At 37.9% G+C, this 21,118-nt stretch overlaps 2 protein-coding genes and 1 long non-coding RNA gene across 5 annotated transcripts in view; 1 reads left to right on the plus strand and 2 right to left on the minus strand.

Annotated features, from left to right (window-relative positions):
- The window catches only part of LOC124173173, a 386,795-nt gene that overhangs the window by 124,859 nt on the left and 240,818 nt on the right, over nt 1–21,118 (plus strand). The window lies entirely within an intron of this gene.
- Nucleotides 1–21,118, minus strand: part of LOC124173175 — a 144,316-nt gene that overhangs the window by 3,353 nt on the left and 119,845 nt on the right. The gene's annotated exons all lie outside the window — the stretch shown is intronic.
- On the minus strand, nt 1,858–20,651 carry LOC124173188. 3 transcript variants are annotated; one of them, XR_006868430.1, is made up of 5 exons: nt 20,561–20,651; nt 20,383–20,462; nt 18,956–19,035; nt 7,307–7,386; nt 1,858–2,178 (listed from the first exon to the last, which is right to left on the minus strand). It is a non-coding gene; the product is annotated as an uncharacterized LOC124173188 (long non-coding RNA). The 3 variants fall into 3 exon arrangements; XR_006868429.1 differs by having other exon boundaries at nt 20,383–20,468; XR_006868428.1 differs by having other exon boundaries at nt 20,383–20,485.

Here is a 21,118-nt window from a genome sequence, read left to right on the forward strand (position 1 = left end):
ATGTATATTTCACATATTAATGTAAATGAATTCATTTGTACCCTCAATTAATTTAAAATTTGTATTTTATTGACTAATGCAAGCCTGTCCCACTCTGCCCCGTGCACTGTCCCACTCTGCCCCAGCCTGGATCGAAGAAGAAACTTAAGAATTTCAACTATTTTAGGCTAATTGTAATACCTGCTAATTTTTTTATACGATTAAGAATATATTCTCCAAGCGATGGTACCTCCATTTTCCATTTACCATTAATTCTGTGGTAAATAAAAATGAAATGCTTAAACTGTCCCACTGTGCCTCAGTCTCCCCTACGTCCTTTATTAAACTTGTGACATATAAGATCTTTAATACATGTTATCTTTTAAAAATAAATCTGCATCTTGGAATATCGAAAAGTAGAATGTTTGACTAAAATTAATAGCATTTAAATGTTTTAATATTAACACATGAGAGGATCAACTAAGGATTTCGCATCCAAAGTACCAGAAATTTCATTTCACCCCTACATGCCAAACCAATGAGTGGCCCACTTTTGGGAAATCATGGAAAATTAAATTACGAACAAACCTCTCAATAATTGAAAACTTTGTCTGCATTTACATTTATTAACTATCAATTTATTGGCTAATACAGCCTAAAATAATGATTTCAATGTTTTCATGAAGACCATGATGTAAAGAAAAAAAGTAAGAAATGGACATAGGACCCACCTTTGCACTGGCTGGAAGTGTTCCCATCACATTGTTAGAATATAAAGAGAGGAGAAGGGGGGCTTGCTGCTGCAGAAGAGATCTTCCTTCAGTGGATCCACAATAACCAATAATAAGAGGGGCAGCTGCTGCCAGCAAACATACCCTTGCCTTCAGTTTCTTCCCATTCAATGCATAATTGATACACCATTCTAATCTCTCCCCCCTCTTCCTCCTCTCCTCCGCCTCCTCTAGAGCCCTCATCCACTCATGCTCTTGTTCCACATCTCCCTTGTTATAGGGCCTCCCCTCATAATCAAAAATTAACTTCAAAGATATTTGTGAGAGGGCCCAAGCTAAATAAGAACATACCTCTTCCTCACTCTCACCAGAACAATCCTTTCCACCCAAATATACAGTCTCACTCTCCAAATCACAAAATGATTTCCATGCACTCCCATTGCCCTGAGTCCCATCCAAATCCACAACCTTCTCCTTCATCCTTCCAATGTCATCAGATTCCACATCCACTATCACCCTCACCCGATCATCCCCACACAAATATTTAATTATGCAAGCAGTGATTTCATCTCCATCATACAGTCTCTCATACAATCTACGCATTCCATCAACTCCACTTCCATACACTATCCGTGTCTTTCGCATCATGGCGTCTATGCACTCCTGCCTTGCTACGACCGGATCGGATGTAGGTTGACTTAAAGATGCCTCCCCAATAAGACCACATTTGATAAACGTCACATCCTCCGCTGTTGACGTCACGGATTCTTCCAGACAACGCAATAGTGCATCGCGTCCACACACTTGCTCCTTGAGTTCCTCCAAGGATGAGCTAAGCTGTCGCACAAGAGATTTCATCTCTCGCCTCAATGAGTCCACGGAGGACTTGAGAGATGCAATATCGCATTCTGAGCTAGCCACGGGTGTTACATGATCAGTGTTTCTACTCGAAGATGCTTCCACACGACGCAAAATAACTTGGTCTCTCCTGTGAACCAGCGTCACCAACTTCAGAACTTTTGCACGGTCCACATCGTCGGGGAACTGCCGCACCATCTCCTCGGCCGAAGACAATGCATTATTTTGACTTTCATCTGTAATGTCTGTGTTTGCCCCTCTTGCCAATAGTTCCTCCACCCAATCAGTTTTTCCTAGTCCCACACCAACATGCAAAAGTGTTTTTTGCCGCATGTACCTAACATCGACATCTTCCAACATGTTCAGCAGCTCTTTATGCTGAAGCAATGGACCAGTAAACAATCCATTTAAAAGCCTCTCCTCAACAAATTGCTCAGCGCCACTAGCAGAAATGTTGCTTGCCATTTTTATTTCGAAAGAATGAAATAATTATTTAAGAGTATGTTGGATTCAGAATACAGGAAGTTGCCAATGGGAACCAGGCGTGGTGGCGTTGGTCAGCGAGGAGTAACACACGATCTCAATGTTCTACGAAAGGATGAAATGTTGACTGCAAAGAAAATGAATGAATATCAAATGATTACCTTAAAAGATGTAAATAGCAGAGTGGGAGCATAAAAACTAAAGAATAAGTGTGACTAGATAAAAAATATCTCGCTTACTATGCAACGCAAATTAGAAAGGAAAATGCTCTGGAATGGCATTTTTGAAATTCAATCACTCACAACCATCGTTTTTATGAGGAAATAACAATTCCGCTGGAGGCCAAAATAAATATAGCTACGCTAAAAATGTCGGGACAGTTTTCTACAAAGCAGGAGTACCTATCGTTTATTACGTAACCTATAATAATGAGGGAAGTGAGGTTGGAATGAAAATAGAGATGATATGCTCGAAAATCTATTATGTGACATGATAAAATGGGAAAATAGGCTGCTGAAAAACAGAAAAAAGAAGTAAGAACAATAGATGAAAATCAACAAATGCAGGTGCTACATGGTGGAAGTTTGAAACAATTAAATTAGAGATGGTTACACTTTTCCACCCTATTTAATGAACAATTCTTGTACCAGATGATGAATCTGTGAGCCGAAACATGTCATACGCATTGAATTGTTATGGAAAAGTGCTGCCCTCTTGTATTCAAATAGAAAAAATGTTCCTGAGTAACAACTTAATAGCAGATGCCATGAGTGGAAATACATCAAAAAATTATATATATATATATATATATTTATAAATCTAGAAATCATAGTAATCTAGAAATCATAAATTTATAAATTTAGAAATCATGGTAAATCTAAGCGTCCTGGTAGCGCAACTGGTAGAGCACCTGGCCGGCAACCAGGAGGTTCTGGGTTCGAGTCCCAGTCAGGCCGCATTTTTACCCTCTGATTTCTGGCTTTTTTCCACCTACCACAGCACCGTTGTCCTCGTCCATTTTCTATTCCATGTTCCTATCCCTTTCTTTCCTTACCTCTGAATTTATATGTATGTTTGCGCTTAAGGCGCCGTGTGAATGAATGAAGTAGTGTATCGGCCATATTGGCTTATTTCACTTGGACTCTGCGTGCCCCGAAACGCATGTTCCTGTCTCTTTCCTACTATCGTGTGAGTGTGTTCCTTTCCTTTCATCCTTGTGTCCTCGTCCATTCCTTCCCTTGGTGAGTGGTGAGCTGCCCCAGTGCCATCTATTGGTTACTCTCGTGGGCCACAGCAAAGGGAGTTTTCTGTGTATAAACCCCCGCCGAAATCATGGTAAATCTAAGCGTCCTGGTAGCGCAACTGGTAGAGCACCTGGCCGGCAACCAGGAGGTTCTGGGTTCGAGTCCCAGTCAGGCCGCATTTTTACCCTCTGATTTCTGGCTTTTTTCCACCTACCACAGCACCGTTGTCCTCGTCCATTTTCTATTCCATGTCCCTATCCCTTTCTTTCCTTACCTCTGAATTTATGTATGTTTGCGCTTAAGGCGCCGTGTGAATGAATGAAGTAGTATATATATATATATATATATATATATGCTCAGTTACTTTCTGGACGGCAAGTATAGTGTAATTTTTCTTTCGTCAAAACAAGCGAAGTCCCAAGTTTTCCTCCTCACTTCCTTATATCCTCAAAGAAATGAAAATTACCTTACTTCTCAAATGCCTTCCCCATACACACCATCACTTATATTATGTAACATTACTTAACCACGGGATTACCGAATCGACTGCGTAACCTTGAAATATGTTGAAAATGGACAGTTCAAGGATTCCATCTGTCATGCACAATTGGTGATCATTTTATCTCCATCCATCCACCATTCCATCTTCACGCTGAAGTGAAGACGTGGCTAGGATGGAATTATTTTCAAACGGGCGATGAGCTTCAGGACAAAGCCAAAATTAATGGAAGTCATTAGCGGAAACATCCTATGAAGAAGGTATAGTAAATCGTGTTTACTGGCACGACCAATTCCTCATTCATCGAGGCAATCATGTCTCCAGAACACCACAAGTGTGCTTAATGTTTAGAATGGAATAATTTCTAATCAATCACTTCGTCTTCTTTTCATAACACATCGGAAGTTGAAGAAAAACAGCCTTACTTCATTATTGAATTTTATGAGCTGTGATAGTCCCACATTTCACAGAACTTTATCTTATGCAATTGTTATTTTTCATAAACTTATATCCTGTTATTGAGAAGCAGAACCCTGTCAAAATCCATTTCTTAGCAAGGGATTTCCTAAATATTCCAAGGCAGGGCTCCCCGGGTAAGGAGATAGCTAGCTGACCCGGCGAACTTCGTACCGCCTAACAATCAATGGACTTACAGTCGCTTGGGCGAAAATAATTGCCATTTTCTCGACTGAACATAATGGGTAATAAGGATAGATATCTTTTTAACGTTATTTTTTGGGTTGGTTGCGATTTTTCGCGAGATTACTGAGATATGGGATCACGAGATGAAGATGAAAGTAATGGATATTGAGCTGAATACACTGGCTAGCCTCTATCTCCACGGGTAATCCAGATAAGAAAGCTGACAAGCGTTGTGCTCACAATAAAATAGTGACGCGAACTATTGGCCCAAAAGCTGAAAACGCTTCTTCATCAGAGAAACGATTTAAATACAAACATAAGCAAGTTTTATTAAATAACCGAGTTTAAAAGTGATAACCTATGTATATTACCGACCAAAAAATTGTCGATAAGTACCTTTATGTTTGTATAGTTATTTCTAACATAATGATAAGATAATCCGTGCCGTGGTTGAGAGAAGAAGGTCGCTTTAGCCGTTTTTGGATGTTGGCAAGACGAACAAAGGACAATTGATTTTTCTATACAAAGCTTGATAAATGAAGGAGATTTGCAGTTTATTATGTCCTGTAGTAAATACTAAATAAGTTTTTAAGTTTTTCCTGGTGAATACTTCTGACAAATATTTCTCGGGTTTGCATCCAGGTTAAAGCTTTTATGTAAGCCGACGTTTTGGAAGACGACTTGTCTTCCATCCTCAAGGCTGTGTTACTTGAATGAAGTTCAATTTCACACTGAACAGGATCGACCGTTTACGGAGACAACAATACGGCTCAGGTGTCGTCCGATTGGCTGTAGGTCTTTTGAAATTCTTCACGTTTAACCCTTGTGTTTTTCATACAGCTGAATACAGGTCTCCATGTAGTGCTTAGATAAAATCCGGTGTCCCGATTGAAATTTTTGGGATTGAGGTGGATCTCTATTGCTTCCTTAACTACGCGGTCCCAGTAACGTTGAGCATGGCAAAGGATTTTGGTGTCGTCCCATTTAATAGCATGGTCTTCATTAATGCCTATTTTTCTTCTGAGGTTATTTTTTATGAGCAAATGGATGGTGTCGCAATGGGTTCACCAATATCACCGGCTATCGTTAATTTCTTCATGGAAGATTTTGAGAGAAAAGCCCTCGATACCGCTCCCTGCCGTCCAAAATGTTTTTTCAGATATGTGGACGATTCTTTTTTAGTTTGGCCACATGGCACAGCTGCATTGCAGGAATTTTTGACACATATGAACAACCAACACCCGAGCATCACATTTACCATGGAGGTAGAAGAGAATGGGCGACTTCCTTTCCTGGACATCCTAATACATAGGAAAGAAGATGGGAGCCTAGGTCATTCCGTTTATAGGAAGCCAACGCATACTGACCTGTATCTCAACGGACAGAGCCACCACCATCCATCGCAGAAGGCCGCTGTATTATCTACCTTGGTCCATAGAGCCAAGTTAATATCAGATAATACAAGCATCTCAGCCGAGTTAGACCACCTTAAGACAACATTTTTACGGAATGGCTATGGAAAACAAGAGATTTTTAAGGCCCTAAGCAGACTCAACATAAAACAAAAGAGTTGCCCGGATGAGCCGCCTGAAAAACCGCTATCAACAGCCTTAATCCCATATGTGTCAACCATATCTGGTAAGATCCACCGCATTCTACGACGGTATAATATCAAAACTGTCCATCTGCCACCACCTAAATTAAGGCACCGCTTGGTTAGGGTGAAAGATCCGATTGGGTTGAAGACACCAGGGGTTTATGGAATACCTTGTGAATGTGGTAAAATGTACGTGGGGGAGACAGGGCCGAACGATTGAGACGAGGCTGAAAGAACACCGGAGATTTTTCAGACTAGCGCAACCAGAAAAGTCGGCCGTGGCGGAACACAGCATTGATGAAGACCATGCTATTAAATGGGACGACACCAAAATCCTTTGCCATGCTCAACGTTACTGGGACCGCGTAGTTAAGGAAGCAATAGAGATCCGCCTCAATCCCAAAAATTTCAATCGGGACACCGGATTTTATCTAAGCACTACATGGAGACCTGTATTCAGCTGTATGAAAAACACAAGGGTTAAACGTGAAGAATTTCAAAAGACCTACAGCCAATCGGACGACACCTGAGCCGTATTGTTGTCTCCGTAAACGGTCGATCCTGTTCAGTGTGAAATTGAACTTCATTCAAGTAACACAGCCTTGAGGATGGAAGACAAGTCGTCTTCCAAAACGTCGGCTTACATAAAAGCTTTAACCTGGATGCAAACCCGAGAAATATTTTTCACTAAATAAGTTAATTTTTAAGAATCCCATGTCGTTATTACTCCAAAAAAAGAATGCGATGATGATTGGAATTAAAAATAGAAATTTTGAAAGTATTCACGATTGAAAAACGCAACGATCTCTCAGACCGCATGCCAAATTTACATTAATTAAATTTTGAAGGCCTGTGCGGGTCAAAAATGCATCTGAAACAAAAGTTAAAAATACTCAGCTCATAAGAACTTACTAATGATGGCCTGTGATTAAGATGAGTGCCCACAAGCTACTTTTCCGCACTAACGTTGCAATAACACTATTTCTCAGCGAATATAAAAATGAATATTTCGTTTAAATATAATTTCGGAACATCGCATTAAGTCTATAAACTTTGGAAGTAGTATGTAATACACGGTGGCGTAAAACTTTCTATTTATAAAACACAAGAAATATTTGCAAACCATTCTAATAATAAATTACGTTCAAAGTCTGTTGGTCGATTGTATTAGATTTAATATTGCATTTGAAAGAGATTCATACATAAAAAGGCAATCACGCTATTATGCATAATTCAAAGAAAACTTATATGGAATGTGTTTGCAAATACTCACCCAATAGGTTAGGCAAATCTAGTTGAAATTTGTATTCCTCCTTCCTCGGCTCTCCTATTCCCAATGCAGAGAAGGCAATCCTGAAACGTAAAATAAATTACTTATGTTACTGACATGGGAAAATTATTATACTCTTATGAAGTTAACCTCTCTTTAATGCCTTTTCAAACTTGCATAAATGTCAGTACAAATTGATGGAAATATACTCCTCAGATTAAAAAGGTGAAGAAAAAATGACGGATCATTTCCCCGTATACAACTCGATCGAGATCTGCTTGTACTGTGGCGTAGGGTGAGGTCTCTACACCCACAAAGAACGGGATTATCTAATCTTTTGTGACGTATAGAAACTGAAGGTTAAAGGATTATAAATATTCAATAGTGCTATTCATCGTTTGGGCAAAAATTATTACGATCCTCACAACTGAAGAAAATGGATCAAAACGGCAGATATCACTTTTTACTATTTATCTTTGCATTGTTTGCGATTTTTTGCGATATTATTGAGGTATAGATTCACAAGACGAAGGTAATGGATTCGACGATAAAAACACTGGATAACATCTGCCCCCACGGTCAATCCAGATACGAATGCTGCATCCAGATATGAATGAACGGTTAGGCGTTGTGCTCACAATCAAACCGTGAAGCGAACTATTGCCCAAGAACTGCAAACGCATCTCTATCAGATCATCGATTCAAATAAAAACGTATGCAAGTATTATTAAATAACTGCAATAATAGTGATAACCCATTAACGATACGCAAATAATAATTGTTGGTATGTACTTATTTGTTGATATAGTTATTTATGAAATAAAAAGAAGTTAATACGTGACGTGATTGAAAGAAAAAGGTTCGTTTAGCCGTTTTTAGATTTTAGAGAAACAAACGAAAAACAATTGATTTTTGTATGCATAGCTTGTTAAATGAAGGTGATGTGAAGTTAATGTGTCCTGTAGTACGTAATAAAAAAAGTTAATTTTGAAGTACCTCATGTCCTTATTACTCAAAAATATGAAGAAAGTGATGATTTTTTATATTTAAAATAGTAATTTTGAAAGTATTCACAATTAAAAAAACGCAGCAAATCTTCAGACCACATGCCAAAATTGGGAACGCCTGAATAAATCGAAACTAAATCTGAAAAACAGTAAAAAAAAATCAGTTCATGAGAACTGAATAAAGATGGCCTCTCAGTAACATGGTCTTGAGCTCCCAAAAGCAATTTTTACGCACTAACATTGCAATAAGTATTTCCCCATGATTAAAAAAATGAAGATTTCGGTTAAATAGAATTTCGGAACATCGCATTAAGTCTATAAACAATGGAAGTAGTATGTAATACACGGTGGCGAAAAACTTTCTATGGATATAACACAAGAAATATTTGCTAACCATTCCTATCAAAAATTACGTTCAGACTCTGTTTATCGATTGCATTAGATTTCATCTTGTACTTTGAAGGCATTCTTATATAAAATCACGCTATTATGCGTAATTAAAAAAAAGCGTAGATTAAATGCCGTAGCAATTACTTACCCAATAGTGAAGGCAACCCGTTAGATATCGGTATTCCCTCTTTCCTCGGCTGTCCTATTCCCAATGCAGAAAAGGCATTCCTGAAACGTAAAAGAAATTACTACAGTTACTGACATGAGAAAATTATTATACTCCAGGAAAGCAAACCTTATCTTTCAACGGCTTTTATAAACTTACAGAAATTTTAATGCAAAACGATGGTCAAATACTTCTAAGATAACAGGATTTGAACCACAAGAGAGCGGATTAGTTCCCCAGACGCAACACGAACGAGATATGCTCGTCCTATGGCTGAGGAAGAGGCCTTTATACCCACAGACAGCGGGCTTATCTAATCTTTAGTGCCTCATAAAAAATGGAGGTGTAGGGATTGCCAATTCACGATAGTGCCAGTCGACGCTTGGGCGAAAATATTTGCGGTTTTCTCGACTGAACTTAGTGGATAATAAGGATAAATATCACTTTTAACGTTTTTTCTTCGGAATGGTTGTGATCTCTTGCGAGATTTTTGACGCATGGGATCACGAGATGAAGATAAAGGAATCGGAGCTTCCCAATCACTCCATAGAAGGTGCGGCTTGGCAAATGAAAAATTGAAATCCGTCATCGAAAGTTGATGACGTAATTTCGTCAGCTCTCTGCGCCATCGCAGAAAAATGTGTTCGCGTTGGATTTTCTCCGCGTTTCGGCAGCAGTGCGCGGGCGATTTCGCATTGGTTGTCGTTTATGGGAAGCTTAGGTTTGCTGGAAGCAGACATGCAGGAGTAGCTGAAATGGGAGTGATGAATGCTATAAGGTTTATTATTTAATATTAATTTGTATTTTTTTCTAACTCGAAATTTTTCTTAACAAAAGACATGTTAAACTCTAACATAGATTACAGTCACTGAGGACCGTAGATTGGCATAGCACGCATCCATTATCGGTATTGCCAGATATATACAGTTTTGAGACTTCCTTGCTAATGACTATGGTCGTTTTAATAGCAATTTATATAACATAACTGTACCCTCGTGATCGCTCAAGTTGAAGTTATTTGGGTATTTTGGCTGCGCATAGCTGTTTTAGCAACGACGATCCCAAATAAATTTTTCTGATGCCATTTAACGCTACTTATTTTCACTATCTGTACGTAATTTTCTATTTTTCATGTAGTTAGATTTAGGAAATAGAATGTAGCCATAATAATGCATAGGCAAGTGCCATCACTGATGATAAATGATTAACGACTCTATAATCGGCAAATTTAATTTTAACGTAATTAACAGCTAGGAAGAACATTTTGAGGAATGATGAGGCGCGAGAATGTACAAACAACATTCGTATTGCACGATTATCGAAATCATGAATCGACCTGTTCTAGGGCCAATGTTTAGAGAGCCGACGACTCTCGCGTTTCATTTGTTTTCGCAATGCAGAGCTGTCAAGGGCAATATTTGGCGATGGGGCTAGAGCTTTCGTCACGTCGACGCAACCCAACGCTGTGAAGGCACCCTAGTCACCTGTACAATGTACAGTGTACATACATACTAATTATGGATGTATAATTGGAGTTTTTCTGCCGTGTTCACGAACATTGCTGTAATCAATGCAAGAAATCATTTTAAATATCCAAAATGCTTAATAAATGTCATTAATTCCTTCAGAAGAGTAAATTATTGAAATTCAAAAGAAATTTTATATTTAAAAACACTGGTAACTCAATCAATTGACCATGAACTTGCTCAAAGATGGGGTTAGAAGGCCTATTTTAGTGACCTCAAATAACGCATAACCAAATTAAAACACAATTCATAGCCCAGTGACCGGGGCCGGGCACATATTGAGTTTTGTCTCAAATCCTATCCTACTGGTAATACGTAAAAATTTTTCCTCTCGTAGGCGCCGACAGGAAAGTGTTAAGGCCTGGTTACACGGTGCATTAACCCGTACGGGTTAATGTCTAAATGTATGAACGCGAGAATGAACGGAAAAATTCACCGTGTAACCACCCCAAAATGTACAAATGCATGAACGCGTGAACGGAAAATAGAACCTCTTCTAATTTCGTTCATGCATTCGCACAAGTTGATAACAGAGCCGCCTGGTGGGAAACGACAAAATTAGTTGTCATCTGCAGGGCTATTCAGTAACTCTTTACGCGTATTTGTATGGTATCGTAAGAGCTTGAATCCTACCACAAACTCACCATTTACACTAATATTCATATAGAATATCCCGGTATGTATGCCGGACATATCAAGATTATGCCTATGGTATTTTATTGGTTGTAATATGCCGGAACAAAACAATCGATGAGGTTATAACAGAGTTTTCAACACGACATTTGTGAAATACAACGGCTATCATATACGACTAATAGAACACATTTAAACATTATTTATATCATAGGAATTAACGACAATTATACCTTTTATACGTCCGAGGTGGGAATGCACAGGCCCACCACAAAAAGACGACTAACATTAGCAAATTCATAAAACGACCAGATCTCTAAACCACTTTTCCATCAGCAGCAAATATCTTCTTAACTTTATAACCGTCCCGGACAAAAGTAGAATAAATTATTAAAAATATCTACTCTCATACATCATCTACACTCAGTGAAACAGATGACAGAAAAATGTCTAGCAAACACGGCTTAAAAACAAGATGCGTCAACAAATTTTCAGCCTAAGTATTAACTTTGATAACGTTTTGATATAAATAGAGTACTATTGAGATAACATTAAGCGAGCGATAACAATAAATATTAAATATAAATAAATATTACTGGCACGAAATGAAACAACTTCGGCTACTACAATGAAAACCACTGTTTACACGGCAGCGCAAATATATTACCAGTACGTGAAATTTCCTGGTCCTACAGGAAACAACGAAAAGGGAATTATTTTCTGGTAGGTATCGTCTGCTTCCTACCTAATGATACTGTTTATACATTTAAATTTTGCGCACCATAGAGGGAATAAACAAAAACTAAACGCCTCGCGTTACGAGAAAATGTGTGAAAACTTGTGTGAACGCATGTACCGTGTAACCGCTCATTTATGCTTCTCATTCACGCAAACGTCCATGAATTCAGACATGCAAACAAACACGCATTCATACATTAACCCGTACGGGTTAATGCACCGTGTAACCAGGCCTTTATGGATGTTTTACTTAGTGGATATTAAATCGAATGACCATGCGGATGATTTAACGAATGATCTTGCAAATGACCGTCATTCACCGTCTGAAACTGAAATTTTCTGCATTCAAATGATTATTCGAATGAAATTTAGAACATGTTCAAATTTGCTTGAATGATTTCCATGAATGATAGGAGCGTACGGAGTCCACCTTGCTACTAGCACCACCTTGGAATTATATGATAATATATAATAATATGGTCTGATATGGTATGATTTTAATAATTACGGATACTTTATAACATACAAAATTACCGAAGTCATAACAACTTTTTTTACCATAGCAAATGATATTTACCCACTATTGTTTTGTTGTGGTGCCTTAACATCTGAAGCTTTAACTGCGAAAATGACTAAATTCCGTCGAATATCCGTAAACAATAAATTAAAACAATTGAAAAACTCAAGGCTGTAACTATCCAATTAACTTAGCTTAAATATTTATTCCTGAAAATGGGAAATGATATAATCTTATGATGTTCACGCCATTTGATACCAGGAATATATATCTACAGCAAAATCTTTACCTTAAAAGGTAAGTGTCGAAGGAGAACCGAATGCCTTCTCCGCTCTTCTATGGTTTTGATAAACACTGTTTCTCCTGTGACTGTTCGCTCGCCTCTCAGCCCTCCATTGTTTGCGGAAAGCCGCGCAAGTCGATCGCTCTTTCCCTACAACCGTCACTTTCTCTCGCCTCTTGTGGCCCCTTGATTTATGTTTCAGATACATTGGATGCGGTGTAACATCCTCACACTATAGCCATCGTGCTTATAGTTAACAAAATCAAGAAATATTGATGACAATCTCTAAAATTCATCCCTGATACATACAGGGCGTACAAAAGTTTACACGGAGTACAAAATGAAACTTTTCCATCCCTTCAGCGGAAGTGATTGCACAACAGAGAGCAGTAAAATGGGGACAAGTGATGCAAGAAAATGTAAAGGGAACAATTTTGCCTTTTGTTGTAAGTGTGAGAAAGAACGTAGGTGAATTTTTAAATTCTTATCTTGTCCAATATTCAAATGTTTTTTACATTTTTTAGAGAGCAATATTTTATCTCTTTTCTTATTAAATGCAACTTTATTTTTCGTTTGAGTGAATATTTTTTCTTCGATATTCATTCTCAGTTGCGGCTAGAATCGTTTCTTTCAAAGAATATATTAAATTGAAACTAAATAATGAGACAATTCGAACAAAAAATACTTAAAATCCATTCCAAAAAAATATTGCCATGCAATCTGTGATAGGTGAAAAAAAAACTAAAGGGAGAATAACTCTTGTTCCAAGAAAAACTACTTTTTCTGGATATTTCAAAACTCGATATTTCAGGAATGCGTACGTGACCGAAGACACGATCGTTAAGAAGTAAAATGTTGTTTTTTTTCGTTATCACCAAATGACTCAATGCTATCTCTCTGATCCATTTCAATTTCTTTGTACGTGTGGGGGTAGACAAGAGTAAGTTGTCACGCACACAGAATTCCATCTAGAGAAAGATATCGCGAATTTCAAAGAAAGATCGAAAGCGGTTGGAGTGGGAGATAAGAGGTGGACAGCAGGAGAATACAAATGAGATAAGAGAGAAACACGATGGAGATAAGCAGAGCGACGGCGTATTCCCGAAGGATTGAATCTTGTGAAAGGGGGTCTCCAAGGCAGTGCCGTGGAGAGAGGAGAGGTCCAGAGGGTCCGGACCCTCCCCCCCCCCAAAAATATGGGAACACAATTACTCACCTCCATCAAAGAAAACAAAATATTGAAAAATCAATAATTAAAAAAAAATTCTTTGAATAAATGAAGGTTTTTCAATTATGAAAAATATTAAAATTAGTTTAAAACATTCTGTTTAGTACCCTGTTTTTAAAAAATCCTCCTGGTTATGGATGCCCCCGAACGAAATTACCGACCACGCCACATTACCAAGGTAACGCATATGACTCGGATGTCGGATGGTCATGGACATTTATAGGGGGTGAAAGATGAGAGGACAGTGCGTAGGAAATCCCGGCGTCGACAATGTACCGCATTCTGGTTCCCGCTGTCGCCGTGTGAGATGACCTTGGGGCGAGGGTATGTGCGCTGCTGCGATGAAGGCTGCTAGCAGGTGGCAGAGTAGGCAGCTTGTAGGTAGCGCTTGGCTTATTTTATTAGGATTATTAATACCCTATCAAGTGAAGGAAACTTTCCGACCATAGGCTGTGTTGATAGGTGATTATCAAGACATGTTTCCCTGAGCTCAGTGCCTCACGCGTGCATTGGTAATCTCAGACGATGTAAAACTCCTATCTACTCGTAAAGAAACTAGATCCCTGTGACGACACGTGGAGTGGCATCGCATGGACGCCAAACTGGCCTTTTTTCAAATGAAGTTAAAATTGACCAATAACATTAGTATAAACTGGGATTTCTAAAACCAAATAATTTGTATATTATGAATACACTAATTGTGGTTGAGGAATCGCAATCAATGCCTTTCGTTTTCTTTGATGAAGGAAACTACCCTATTCTGACACTATTACCAACAAACATCGTCATTAGTGTTTCCTTGTTATATCATATTAAGCAATCAGAGTATTGAATATTCGGAAGGACATTCGAAGAATGAGAATATATTGGAGAATGCATTGTCTTAATGCCTAGTTCACAATAGGGTCGTTTCCTCTTATGTTTTTATCGTCTAAACCGAAAGATTATTACTCCTGGAGTACGCTTTTCACGCTTTTAGATTTAGATCACGATATTTATTTTTTGCTTTTAAGGAAATGTGAAATTTTCAAGCGCGCGAAAACGCGACGGCTAATTATGAATGCAGGGAAAACCCCGTGTGATGTCATTCTGGTTCCCGCCTTCGCCGTGTTAGGTGACCTTAGGGCGAGGGTATGTGCGCTGCTACGATGAATGCTGCTAGCAGGTACCCAGGCTACCTTCCTACGTAGCAGAGTACCCTGGTAGCACGTCGCATTTGGCTTAAATAAGGATTATTATTACCCTATCAAACGAAGGAAACTTTCCGACCTTAGGCAATTTTAATAGGTGATTTATAAGAGATGTTTCCCTGAGTTCTGTGCCCCAAGCGTACACTGGTAGAGACGATGTAAAATTCCTATTTACTCGTATAGAATTTATATCCCTAAGACAAGTCACATGGAGTTGAATAGCATGTACGCCAAACTGACCTTTTTTTCAAATGAGGTAAAAATTGACCATTAACATTCGTATAAACTGGGATTCTAAATCGAATAATTTGTACATTATGGATACACTAGTGGTGGGTAAGGATTCGTAATCAATGCGTTTTCTTTTCTTTGATGAAGGAAACTACCGTATTCTGACTCTGTAGAATATTCACAAGGGGATTCGAAAAATGAGAATATGTTGGAGGATGCATTGTCTCGTTGCCTAGTTCACAATTGCCGCACTCGACTTGATTCGATACTTGTGATGTGCGAGAGTTTCGTCTCGGCGGTCAAGACGAGAATTTCATTTCTCTGCATTGTCGGGACGAGACTCCCTGGGCGCGGCGAAAGTCTCGCCTGGCAGTCGAGAGTCTTGACGAGACTCGTGCGAGACTCTCGGGAGGTCTCGAGAGTCTCGCACAGCCCCACTCGATTCCCGACCCGAGACCAACGAGTGCTACTCGCTCATCCCCGACACCTACGTCTGATCAAAGTTAAATTTCAATTGCCAAAATGGTATGAAATATATTCCCTGGCATTTAAAATTATCCCGAACTCCCTGTTTCCTAGGGGGGTCACTTCCTATTCCCCCCCGAGCATATTCCTTGCTACATCACTGCATTAACTGCAAAGGCCGCTTTATGAATGTGATGGAAAAATATCCTTTGCTTGTGGTAGCACTAAGAAAAATGATATCGGAAGAGAAAATAATTGGAAGTAGGTACATTTTCAACTGAGATTAATTTCTTTGATATTACTCAATTCTTTCCATTATTATCGGGGATGGCTACTGTGCCGTTATTTTTAAAAAATAAACAAAAAAGGTTTTGAAAATACTAATGGTTTTGGGATGGGAGAAGAGGATCCCAATGAAATTTATTATGCTACTATCGCTCAAGTGAAATTTGTATTTATAGAACTTTTTGTCGTTAAACATTGTGCGACGGGAAACATTTGAACAAGACAAACTATCTCTATTTTATCTCCGTCCGAATAAGTGACTGATATACTGGTGTCTATTCTCACTAGCTCGTATCATGACGGCCGTTACTTTTATGTATACTATAGTGAACTGTATAAGGCGATGCATGTTGGGATCGTTCCGTGAGTTCCTATTCACATTTCTTCACGGCATGAAAACAGCAAACGGAATTGCTTTCAAAATACCCTACGCAATACAAAACAGTTGTATTCAGAGAGAAAAAGACAGCCAATTTGCAGATTGGATGGGTAACTCAGAGGAAAACAGTTGAGTTGGAGGACATAATATCTAAATAAATTGGAGTGAAGTGCTCAACTTAAGTACGTATTATTTGCATTGGAAAAAGGATCTGAATCCCTTCTTTGAAATGATATTGACTTCAGACATTGAATTGCATTCACATTCAGATTGAATGAAAAAAGTAGGTCAAATTGTCATGGAATTGCTGTGGCTGAAATTACTGGAAAAATAAATTCATACAGAGGTAACTTACACTGCAAGCAGAAACTGGTTAGAAAATAGGAAAAGAGTAATAAGACCATTGTATGAGTAAAAATAATGTGTGATCGAGTTGATGTGAATATTTAAATAAAGCAAAGATTACAAAAAGACAAAATACATCAATATTTGTCGCTCAATTATTATTGTATTTGCAACTCTCCATTTAATAATTTATTATAATATTTGTGTAACTCTTCAATTAAACGCGCTTCATAAAACTTAATAACCGTATTTGAAGATTGTGCCTCACGGCTGTGACGTTTAAAATAACTCTATATCGGGAAATTTGAGGGAAGTTCCATTTTTTACGCATAACTCCGACAAAATTTCATTTGATTGTCATCATTGACAGTGGTAATACCTAAACGCATTTACTTTCTATAAATAACTTGCATTCTGCTGAAATTGCATGTCTGAATACGTATTTTTCGGTATTTTACTTTCGAATGGTACTTTAAAAAAACGTTAAGACTCATTTGGTTCTTTGAAATACACGATTTTTTACACTTTCCTGCTGTGGGGTAATGTAGCGCTTGGTCAATACCTAGCGTTGCAACGTATAGCGGTAGCTTTCAGAATCCTTCAGGTTCAGACATGAAGAAAAGCTATAAATTAATTTTAAAAAAAGCTTACCGCCGGAGTAACCCTATATCAACGTTCATAGGAAAAAATGCTATTTGTTAAAGGAATTATTACCGCTCGCGTTTGCCGAGTTAGAAATGCACCGAAAAAATATCGAGCCCGTATGGTCGTAATTATATACTCCTCCAGACGATAATCCGTAATTTTTTCTCCAAGCAGTGACTGATGGAAGAATTCATGTTCTGAGTCGTAATGAAAAGAGTATAATAGAGACTTATTCGTCTCAAATATTGATTATATTTGAGACGCTAATGGGACGTATCTCTGAAGCAAACAGGAAATATTACTTAAAGTTTCGATAATGTTATTGGATCGTAAGAAGTCGTTGAGGAAGTTTTATTCTAGCCCATCTTCCAATTTCATATCGCTCTGCAAGTATTTCAACTCTCGTGGCTAAACTCAGCGTCCAAAGATAAATGGAGAAGCGTTGAGGTCGCTAATCTCTCCATTTGGGATATCTTATCTGCGCTTCACATCGACTCTGCCTTCACCTGTTTTTGTCATCTCGGAGGAAAGGACTACCAACATCTTTCCATTGCAAACGCTGCTTTAGAGAAATGATCGAAAGAAAATATCCTTTGCAAGTTGAAGCCCTGAGCTGCATGGGTTCACTTTTGGACAATATGAGAAATAGATTTACTAATCGTGTACATTTAAATGAACATTAATTCCTGTGATTATTCATTTATCTTAAGAGATAATTGTTGTACTGATAACTGAAGAAATCGAACCCATTTCAGATTTCAGAGGGGGATTTTAGCATTAAAATTCAATGATTTTCATAAAATTTGTCTTTCAGTATTTCATTGGATGTAGCGATATACGCTTGGTAGGAGCTCACTTTGACTGTACAAATATTTAAATGCCAGTTATCAATTTACTCATATTTTATAGCATTGTGCTGAGAATGAAAGTGCACAGGAAGAGTTGTCCCAACAAAATTAATTTAGGTACTTGTTGGTGCAAATTTGTCTTTTGTGTTTTTCACATTATAATATCATAAACTAAATTCACTTCTGCCTATTTTCATAATATGTGTCCCCACCTAGTCGCGTGCCTAAAGATATGTTCTGTCAATGTACTTAAAATGTGCGGTAAATTTGTCGAACGGAAGGGAACAATTGCTTCGAATGTCAACGAAGAATATTTATTCGAAAAAGGCTATTCGTGCTTCCAGCCGGATGGTCTCCCTCCATTTTCCCAGGAGTACCATTCATTTAAACAAAAGCAGTAAATAATCAGTTCATAAGAACTGCCTTATGGCGGCCTCTGATTGAGGAAGTTAAAAAGCTATTTCGTACATATTATTTTGCGATAGGACTACGTCTCGTGGAAAAGGAATTGGTGGATTTCATTTGAAATAGATTTTCGTAGTAGTGTTTTTCAGCTACGGAATAATTACTAGGTAAACTGTGGCAAAAAACGTTTTTTGGATAAAACAAGAGAAATATTTACTATCCATTCTTACCATACATTACATTCAAACTCAGTTGGTCGATTGTGTTAGATAAAATCTTGCACTTGAATGGCATGCTTATTTGAAGTAAGGCAATCACACAGTAATGGGTAATTTATAAGAAAAAGCATAAATGCGTTTGCATGTACTTACCCAATAGGTTAGGTAATCTGGTTGGAATCGATATTCGTTCCTTCCTCGACTCCCCTACTTCCAATACAGAGAAGGCAATCCTGAAATGTAAAATAAATTACTTCTGTAAATGAAATGGGAAAATTATTATACTTGCATGAAGTAAACCTTCCTTAAATGCCTTATTAAACTTACAGAAATTACAGTCCTATATTATGATGGACAAATACTTCTCAGATAACAAGAGTTGAAGAAAAATGGCGGATCGTTTTCCCATGTACAACTCGATCATAATCTGCTCGAACTGTGGCATAGGTTGAGGCCTCTACACCTACAGAGAAGGGGATTATCTAATCGTTTGTGACGCATAGAAACTGAAGGTTAAGGGATTATAAATATTCAATACTGCTATTCATCTTTTGGGAGAAAATTATTACGATCCTCTCAAGCGAACATAATAAATAAAAAGGGCGGATATGAAGATAGCGATGATTATTGACATTTAAAATACGACTAAACACTTTTTACTATTTATCTTTGAATTGTTTGGTATTTTTTGCGAGATTATTGAGATTTAACATCACAAGATGAAGGGAAATGGATTCTAAGCTAAACACGCTCCAGATACGAAAACGGGTAGGCGTTGTGCTCACAATCAAACGGTGAAGCGAATTACTTATTACTAAAGAACTTCAAACGCATCTTCATCAGATCATCGATTCAAATCAAAACGTAAGCAAGTATTATTAAATAACTGCAATTAATATTGGTAACCTATAAACGGTACTTACAAAAAAATAATGGTACGTACCTAATTGTTGATATAACTATTTATATCATAATGAGAACATAATCCGTGACGTGGTTGAGAGAAGAAGGACGGTTTACCCATCTTCGAATTTTAAGGAAACGAACGAAGAACAATAGATTTTTGTAGAACTTCAGATCACCTTCATTGATGAAGGTGATGTGAAGTTTATAGGGTCCTCTAGCAAGTTATAATAAAAGTTAATTTTTCAGTCTCTCATGTCCTTATTATTCAAAAATATGAAGATAGCGATGATTGTTGACATTTGAAATAGTAATGTTGAAAGTATTCACTATAATAAAACGCAACGGTTCCTCAGACCGCATGCCAAAATTGGTAACGCCAGTATAAATCGAAACTAAATCTGAATCAAAAGTCAAAAAAGAATTTCGGAATATCGCATTGAGTCTATAAACCTTCGGAAAAGTGCGTAATGCACTTCTGGCGAAAACCTTTCTATAGATATAACACAAGAAATATTTTGCTAACTATTCCTATCATAAATTACGTTCAAACTCTGTTGGTCGATTGTATTTGAATTAATCTTGCATTTTAAAGGCATTCTTATATAAAAAAGGCAATCACGCTATTATGCATAATTATAAAAAAGCGTAGCTTAAATTCGTTTGCAATTACTTACCCAATAGAGAAGGCAAACCGTTAGATATCGGTGTTCGCTCCTTCCTCGGCTCTTCTTTTTCCAATGCAGACAAGGCAATCCTGAAACTTAAAATAAATTACTTCTGTTACTGACGTTAGAAGATTATTTCACTCTCATGAAGCAAACCTCTACCTTCAATGCTTACTTTAAAACTTACAGAAATCTTAATCCAAAACGACGGAAAAATACTTCTAAGATAACAGGATTTGAACCACAAGATGGCGGATCAGTTCCCCAGACGCAACATGAACGAGATATGCTCGTCCTTTGGCTTAGGAAGAGGACTTTATACCCATAGACAGCGGGCTTATCTAATCTAGAGTGCCATATAAAAAATGGAGGTGGTGGGATATCCAATTCACGTTACTGACAGTCAACGCTCGGGAAAAATATTTGCGATTCTCTCGGCTGAACTTAGTGGATAAGAAGGATAGATATCACTTTTAAGCCCGTATGACACTTGCCAATTTATTGGCCAATATATCGGCGCGCAATATTGGTTAAAATATTGGGCTTTAGGCATCGTATGACACGTACCAATATTTACACCAATATTGGCTGTTATAGTGTTCTAATACCCCACTAGAGAACGCCACATAACACAAAATGCAAGACGCAGATTGATTGCCAATGAGCTACAGAATGGGAGGTGGCATGATAATTGTAAATTTTATTACTATTTCGAGGGGCTGCAAAGATATTTTCGAATTGCTCG

The sequence above is a fragment of the Ischnura elegans genome (assembly GCF_921293095.1).
Source record: "Ischnura elegans chromosome 13 unlocalized genomic scaffold, ioIscEleg1.1 SUPER_13_unloc_4, whole genome shotgun sequence".
Taxonomy (NCBI): domain Eukaryota; kingdom Metazoa; phylum Arthropoda; class Insecta; order Odonata; family Coenagrionidae; genus Ischnura; species Ischnura elegans.